Below are 8,596 nucleotides of genomic sequence, written 5' to 3'. Positions count from 1 at the left end.
AAATCAAGAGTTGGAGGCTTAACCGACTGAGCCACCCAGACACCCCAAAAGTCTTTAAATTTTAAAAAGTATTAGAATTTATAAGAAGGATATATATATTTTATGTATTTATATGAATATATATCTCATGTGTGTATTATATATAATATGTATGAAGTACTTAAACAAAAAACAAGCTCCACACCCAGTGTGGGGCTCAAATGCATGGCCCCAAGATCAAGAGTTCAGTGCTCCTCCGACTGAGCCAGCCAGGTGTCCCAAAACAACTTATTTTTTATTTTTTAAGATCAGTTAAGTAACTGATCTTCAACAAAGCAGGAAAGAATATCCAATGAAAAAAAGACAGTCTCTTCAACAATTGGTGTTGGGAAAATTGGACAGCCACATGCAGAAGAATGAAACTGGACCACTTTCCTATACCATACACAAAAATAAATTCAAAGTGGATGGAAGACCTAAGTGTGAGACAGGAATCCATCAAAATCCTAGAGGAGAACACAGGCAACAACCTCTTCGACCTCAGCTGCAGCAACTTCTTGCTAGACACGTCTCTAAAGGCAAGGGAAACAAAAGCAAAAATGAACTATTGGGACTTCATCAAGATAAAAAGCTCCTACAGGGGCGCCTGGGTGGCTCAGTCGTTAAGCGTCTGCCTTCGGCTCAGGTCATGGTCCCAGGGTCCTGGGATCGAGCCCCGCTTCGGGCTCCCTGCTCGGCGGGAAGCCTGCTTCTCCCTCTCCCACTCCCCCTGCTTGTGTTCCCTCTCTCGCTGTGTCTCTCTCTGTCAAATAAATAAAATCTTTAAAAAAAAACAAAAAACAAAACTCCTGCAGAGCAAAGGAAACAATCAACAAAACCAAAAGACAACCTACAGAATGGAAGAAGGTATTTGCAAGTGACCTCTCTGATAAAGGGCTGGTATCCAAGATCTATAAAGAACTAATCAAACTCAACATCCAAAAAACAAATCCAGTCAAGAAATGGGCAAAAGACATGAGTAGACAACTTTTTCAAAGAAGACATACAAATGGCCGACAGACCCATGAAAAGATGCTCAACATCACTCATCATCAGGGAAATCAAAACCACTATGAGATACCACCTCAAACCAGTCAGAATGGCTAAAACTAACAAGTCAGGAAACAACAGATGTTGGTGAGGATGCGGAGAAAGGGGAACCTCCTACACTGTTGGTGGGAATGCAAGCTGGTGCAGCCAGTGTGGAAAACATATGGAGGTTCCTCAGAAGTTAAAAATAGAGCTACCCTACAACCCAGCAATTGCACTACTAGGAATATATCCAAAGGATACAAACATAGTGATTTGAAGGGGGCACCTGCACCCCAGTGTTTAGAGCAACAGTGTCCTCAATAGTCAAAATATGGAAAGAGCCCAGATGTGCATCAACAGATGAATGGATAAAGTTGTGGTATATATATACAATGGAATATTACTCAGCCATCAGAAAGAATAAAATCTTGCCATTTGCAGTGATGTGGATGGAACTAGAGTGTACTATGCTAAGTGAAATAAGTCAGAGAAAGACAAATACCATATGATTTCACTCATATGTGGAATTTAAGAAACAAAACAGAGGATCATAGGGGAAGGGAAGGAAAAATACGATAAAAACAGAGGGGCGCCTGGGTGGCTCAGTCGTTAAGCATCTGCCTTCGGCTCCGGTCATGGTCCCAGGGTCCTGGGATCGAGCCCTGCATCGGGCTCCCTGCTCCGCGGGAAGCCTGCTTCTCCCTCTCCCACTCCCCCTGCTTGTGTTCCCTCTTGCTGTCTCTCTCTCTGTCAAATAAATAAATAAAATCTTTAAAAAAAAAAAGATAAAAACAGGGAGGCAAACCAAAAGAGACTCTTAAATATAGAGAACAAACTGAGGGTTGCTAGAGGGGAGGCGGGTGGGGGGATGGCCTAGATGGGTGATGGGCATTGAGGAGAGCACTTGCTGTGATGAGCACTGGGTGTTGTACGTTAAGTGATGAATCACTGAATTCTACTCTTGAAACCAGTACTACACTATATGTTAACTAACTTGAATTTAATTTTTTTTTAAAGGAGTACCGTTTTGCTTTTATATAACTATAGGCTTAAATTCCATCATTTTTGAAAATTGGTGTTTTTCTTTCTTTCTTTCTTTTTTTTTTTTTTTTGAGTAGGTTTGACACCCAGCATGGGGCTCAAACTCACAACCCCAAGATCAAGAGTCCCATGCTCTACCAACCAAGCCGGCCAGGTGCTCGGAAAATTGGGGTTTTCTAACTTAACTGACAACTAAAATTTTTCTGTTAATCCTCTGATGTGACTAATTGGGAAAGCGAATATAAAGAGCCTTGTACATTGCCTGGTGAAGAGCAGGCGTTCGGTAGATGTTAATTTAGTTTGCTCATCCTCCCCATCCCTCTGTCTTCTTTTCTCTCAGGATCCTCTCAGTCTTTGCTGCAGACCTGGATTCTGGTTTGGGGTTTTGACAGTGAGATGAAAACCTGACGAGCATGGGTCTGGAGCTGCGCTACTACCAGGCCATTCTTATTGTTACAGCCGTCCAACAGCAGATTTAAAGCCGGGCATTTTTCTGCTATAATTGTTAGACATAATTAACTACTCTCTTGGAATGCTCCTTTAGTTTGTTGATATGTCGTTTTCCTAGTTTTCCCCCAGCTCTCTGGCCATTTCTTAGTTTCCTCTGACCAACCAACCCTTAAATGTAGGTATTGCCCAAGGTTCTATGCTTGACCCTCTTTTCTTGTGACTCTATTTTTTTCTGGGCAGTTTGACTTATTGCCCATACATTACTTCCATTACCTCCTCTTCTGTTCCAATAGATCTCCAGCTCTGGCCTGAGCGCTGGCTCTTTAGTTTGTTTGCCATGTATCCACCTGTTTATTGGATATATCCACCTTGATTTCACATTGGCACTTCTGAGTTTTCCGTTAAGATATTTTCAGTTTAGGTAACAGAAACCCTAGCTCAAACTGGCTTACACATTAAGGGAGTGTATTGGCCTGTGGAACTGGAATCCAGAAACTGGCCTCGGGGCAGTTTGGTGTGTGGCACGGCTCTGTGACTAGTCCTGTGTCCATGCTGCTTTGCGGTATCCACTTCATCTGCCGGCTGCCTGCCTCCCCTCATGTGTCGGTACTTCCGGGAGCACCGGGCCAGGACTGCGTCATCTCACAGTCACATTCAGAAGAGGAGAATATAGGACCGGATAGGACCTGGTGACCAAGATTGAAGTCACGAAAAGTCAGGGAAGATTCCCAAGCTTCTAGCTTTTGTCTGTGGATGAATTCAGTTCTCTTCATTGAAGTGTAAGTGAAAGAAGCAGGCTATAAGAAGGCAGAGAAGATGGGTTCACGTGAACAAGTACTTATTTTAGTTACATGCACATCTTCTCCTATCAGAATGAAATTGTTAAAAGACAGTGACCTAGGGGCGCCTGGTGGCTCATTCATTGGGTGTCTGCCTTCAACACAGGTCATGATCCCAGGGTCCTGAGATCAAGCCCTACATCGGGCTCCCTGCTCGGCGGGAAGCCTGCTTCTCCCTCTCGCACTCCCCCTGCTTGTGTTCCCTCTCTTGCTGTGTCTCTCTCTCTGTCAAATAAATAAATAAAATCTTTAAAAAAAAAGTGACCTAATCTTTTTCATCTTTATTCCTACCAGCTAACCGTGAACTTGGCATATAGTATACTTAATATTTGTGGGGGATGGATGGATGTGCACATTCATGAATACCCAACACTGCTTCCTAAGATTATCCAGCTTTGATACATCAATCTGTATAACAGACTTCTGAAGTGAGCTAGTCCTGCATAGGAATCCCAGGTTCACTGTCTATCGTCCTAGGATACTTGATTTAACATTTTCCCATCTGTAATGTAGGGATAAGACCACTTAGTAATTTGTTGAGGAGATTTAAATGAGAACACATGGGGCACCTGGGTGGCTCAGTCCGTTAAGCATCTGCCTTTGGCTCAGGTCATGATCCCAGGGGATGAGCCCAGCCCCACTTCGGGCTCCCTGCTCAGCTCTCCCTCCCCAGCACATGCTCTCTCGCTCGCTCGCTCGCTCTCTCAATCTTTTAAAAACGCAAAATACAACACTTATTTTATAGAATTTTTAAAGTTTTATTTTAAGCGGGCTCCACACTGAATATGGGGCTTGAACTCACGACCCTGAGATTGATGAAGCAACACATGCTCTACTGACGGAGCCAGCCAGGCACCCTGATTTTGCAGAATTTTTGTTTTGCTTTTTTGGAGAAGAATTTTTATGTGATAAATTTACATTGAGTATTATTTTCACAGCTTTTTTTTTTTAAGATTTTATTTTATTTATTTATTTATTTTTAAAGATTTTATTTATTTATTTGACAGAGAAAGACACAGCGAGAGAGGGAACACAAACGGGGAGTGGGAGAGGGAGAAGCAGACTCCCTGCCGAGCAGGGAGCCCGATGCGGGACTCGATCCTGGGACTCCAGGATCATGACCTGAGCCGAAGGCAGTCGCTTAACCAACTGAGCCACCCAGGCGCCCTTTAAGATTTTATTTATTTGACACAGAGACAGAGCACAAGTAGGCAGGCAGAGGGAGAGGGAGAAGCAGGCTTCCCACCGAGCAGGGAGCCCGATGTGGGGCTCGATCCCAGGACCCTGGGATCATGACCTGAGCTGAAGGCAGATGCTTAACGACCAAGCCACCCAGGTGCCCCTGTTTTCACAGCTTTATTGGAGTATAATTTTAAGTCTATGTTTGTGTGTGTGTGTTTTTTTTTTTTAGAGATTTTATTTATTTACTTGACACAGAGCACAAGCACGGGGAGTGGCAGGGAGAGGGAGAAGCAGGCCCCTGATGTGGGACTTGATCCCAGGACCCCGAGATCATGACCTGAGCCGAAGGCAGACGCTTAGCTGACTGAGCCACCCAGGTGCCACCAAGAACTTTTTCTTCATCCCAGAGATTCTGTTCCCATTAAATAATAGCTCCTCACTGCCCTGTCTCCACTTGCAGTCACGGGTAGCCTCTAACCTACTTTCTGTCTCTGTGAATTTGCCTATTCTAGGTACCTCATGTAAGTGGAACCATAAAATATTTGTCCTTCTGCGTGTGACTTACTTCACTTTGCATGTTATTTTCAAGATTCATCCATGTTTTATTGGATTTTGAGGCAGAATGGCTAGATCAGTAAAAAGCAAGGAAAATTTGGTCAGAGTTCTCAAGGCATCTCTTGGGAAAGATTACTTACCTTAGACATTCAAATATCTGTTTCCGGGGCACCTGGGTGGCTCAGTCGTTAAGCTTCTCCTTTCAGCTCAGGTCACGGACCCAGGGTCCTGGGATCGAGCCCCGCATCGGGCTCCCTGCTCCACGGGAAGCCTGCTTCTCCCTCTCCCACTCCCCCTGCTTGTGTTCCCTCTCTCACTGTGTTTCTCTCTGTCAAATAAAATCTTTAAAAATATATATATATGTTTAAAAAAAAGTATGTTTCTGGTTTCTCCCAACTTCTAGTGTATCTGTTTATTTCATTGGCGTATAATGGGGGGGGGAGGTATTTGAGCAGTGTTCAATTGTTTGTATAACCATATGAGAAGCCGGGATGATGATGGCGTCCCAGACTCCCTTCAACTCTAGGTTATTGAAGTTTTGTTGCTTTGTTATATATTTTCAGTGCTCATGAATATAATTTGCCCCAAAACTTGGAACACTGTGCCATATTAATTTGCATTTATGTATCTTGCTGTGTACTTTTCTGGAGTATTTTTTGCATCTAGGTGTATGATCAGTTGAGTAACAGACTTTTCCCACCTGCAACTTCCCAATGGATCTCTCAGTATGAGATGTTTTGTTTTTTTAAAGATTTTATTTATTTATTTATTTGAGAGGGAGAGGGAGAAGCAGACTCCCCACTGAGCAGAGCGCCTGATTTGGGACTCAATCCCAGGACCCTGGGATCATGACCTGAGCCGAAGGCAGATGCTTAACTGACTGAGCCATCCAGGTGCCCATCAATATGAGATGTTGATCAAGTTCCCTGGAACACTGTTACTGTGGAGTTGGGACTTCACTTTTGATGTTCTGTAGCATTCAGCTTTCCAGTTTCCACCTCGTGGGTATTTTTCAGAAGTAAACCACTTCAGAAATAACATAAATCAAAATACCAGATCTTTAGGGGGACCTGTAGCTAAAGACTGTTTGTATATTCTATAATACGTCTCCTATCTGAAGCTGTTAAAACTAAGAGGATATGGAGAAGTTGGAACCTTATGTGCTGCTGGTGGTGACGTAAGATGGTAGGGCCCCTTTGGAAAGCAGCCCAACACTTTTTCTAAGTGTTGAACAAAGGGCTACCATGCAGCCCAGCAGTTCGCTCCCAGGTCTTTACACAGGAGAACTGAAAACATGTTCATACAAAAACTTGCACACAAAAGTTCATAGCAGCATTGTTCATAATAGCAAAAAGTAGGGGAGAAAACAAATGTCCATCAGTTGATAAATGGATAAACAAAATACATCTATACAAATGGAATATCATTTGGACATAAAAAGGTGCAAAGTAGTAACAGGCTACAAACATGAATGAACCTTAAAAACATGATGCTCAGTGAAAACCAGTCACAAACCCACACATATTTTTTTTCTTTTTTTTTTTATTCTTATGTTAATCCCCATACATTACATCATTAGTTTTAGATGAAGTGTTCCATGATTCATTGTTTGTGCATAACACCCAGTGCTCCATGCAGAATGTGCCCTCCTCAATACCCACCACCAGGCTAACCCATCCTCCCAAAAACCCAGACATATTATATGGTTCCATTTATGTGAAAAGTCCAGAGGTGCCTGGGTGGCTCAGTCAGTTAAGCATCCAACTCTTGATTTCGGTTCAGGTCGTGATCTCCAGGGTCATGAGATCAAGCCTCACATCTCCCTCTGCGCTGGGCGTGGGGTCTGCTTAAGATTCTCTCCCTGTGGGGTGCCTTGGTAGCTCAGTCATTAAGCGTCTGCCTTCCAGGGGCGCCTGGGTGGCTCAGATCGTTGAGCGTCTGCCTTCGGCTCAGGTCACGGTCCCAGGGTCCTGGGATTGAGCTCCACATTGGGCTCCCTGCTCAGTGGGGAGCCTGCTTCTCCCTCTCCCACTCCCCCTGCTTGTGTTCCCTCTCTCATTGTCTCTATCTCTCTCTGTCAAATAAATAAATAAATAAAATCTTAAAAAAAAAAAATTCTCTCCCTGCCCCTTCCCCCTCTCGCACACACTTGCTCTGTCTCTCCCCCTCCTTCTCAAAAAAAAAAAAAAGTCAAAATTAGCAAATTTAGAGACAGAAACTAAATTAGTTGAGGACAGAGATGTGAGCAGAGAGACTGCTAATGGGTATGGGTTTTTTAGGGGGTAGATGATAATGTTCTAATATTGATTGTGGTGATGATTACAGTTCTCTGAATACAGAAAAAACCATTAAAATGCGCACTTTTTTTAAACATTTATTTGAGAGCACCCATACACGAGACATGGGAGGGAGAAAGGGAGAGAAGAGAATCCTCAAGCAGACTTCCCTCTGAGCGTGGAGCCCAATGTGGGGCTCCATCCAGGACCCTGAGATCAGGACCTGAGCCAAAATCAAAAGTTGGCCACTTAAAACAGCTTAGCCATCCAGGCACCCCAAAGTGTGTGCTTTAAATAGGTGGATTATGTGATCTGTGAATTAACATCTCAGTAAAGCTAATCTTTTTAAAAAAAGAATTAAGAACTATTGCCCAGGGACGCCAGGGTGGCTCAGTCGGTTAAGCATCTGCCTTTGGCTCAGGTCATGATCTCAGGTTCCTGGGATCGAGTCCCGCATCGGGCTTCCTGCTTGGCTGGGAGTCTGCTTCTCCCTTGCTCTCTGCCCCTCCCCCACCCCCCACTTGTGCTTGCCCTCTCTCAAATAAATAAATAAAATCTTTAAAAAGAAAGAAAAGAAGAAACATTACCCAAAAATTCAGAGATCTGGCTTCTTTTTTTCTGATCTCCAAAATGTCTGTTTCCTTTTGTTGGATTTTTTTTTTTTTTTTGGTCCCAGGAAAGGATCAAATAGCTCTTATTTTACTCCTCACTACAAGAAGGAAGATGCCTCAAACACAAACCTATTTTTCTTTGCAAGAGTACCAGTTAACATTGGTAGTGTTCTGTGTCCTACTTGAGTCTGTGAATTATTGGCCCTGATCTCATGTCTTAGGTATAGAAGTCATAACCCTAGGGTATAGAAATTAAATTTTGTTGAGCATCTTCTGAGTCCCCACTTTCACAGATAAAATTGAGATTTAGGGAGGTAAAGTAACTTATTAAATATTTGACCTTATAAAAGTAATTAGCAGTTTGATCCTATGTTTCTATGACTCAAAAAACGTTCTTTCCAGTGCCTCATTGCTGTTTCCTACCAGGAAAACAGCCCTGGATTTAAAAGTATGGAAGAAATTCTGCATTTAGATTTTGTTACCATAAAAAATCAAAGTGAGATGGAAAATGATATTTTCTTACCTTTAATAATTTTGCTGCATAAGTAGAGAAAGTATTACCTTTTATCAGCCTAAACACCTGAGTCTTTCA

The sequence above is a fragment of the Neomonachus schauinslandi genome, chromosome 6 (assembly GCF_002201575.2).
Source record: "Neomonachus schauinslandi chromosome 6, ASM220157v2, whole genome shotgun sequence".
In the NCBI taxonomy this organism is placed as follows: domain Eukaryota; kingdom Metazoa; phylum Chordata; class Mammalia; order Carnivora; family Phocidae; genus Neomonachus; species Neomonachus schauinslandi.
This window is presented reverse-complemented; position numbering follows the sequence as displayed.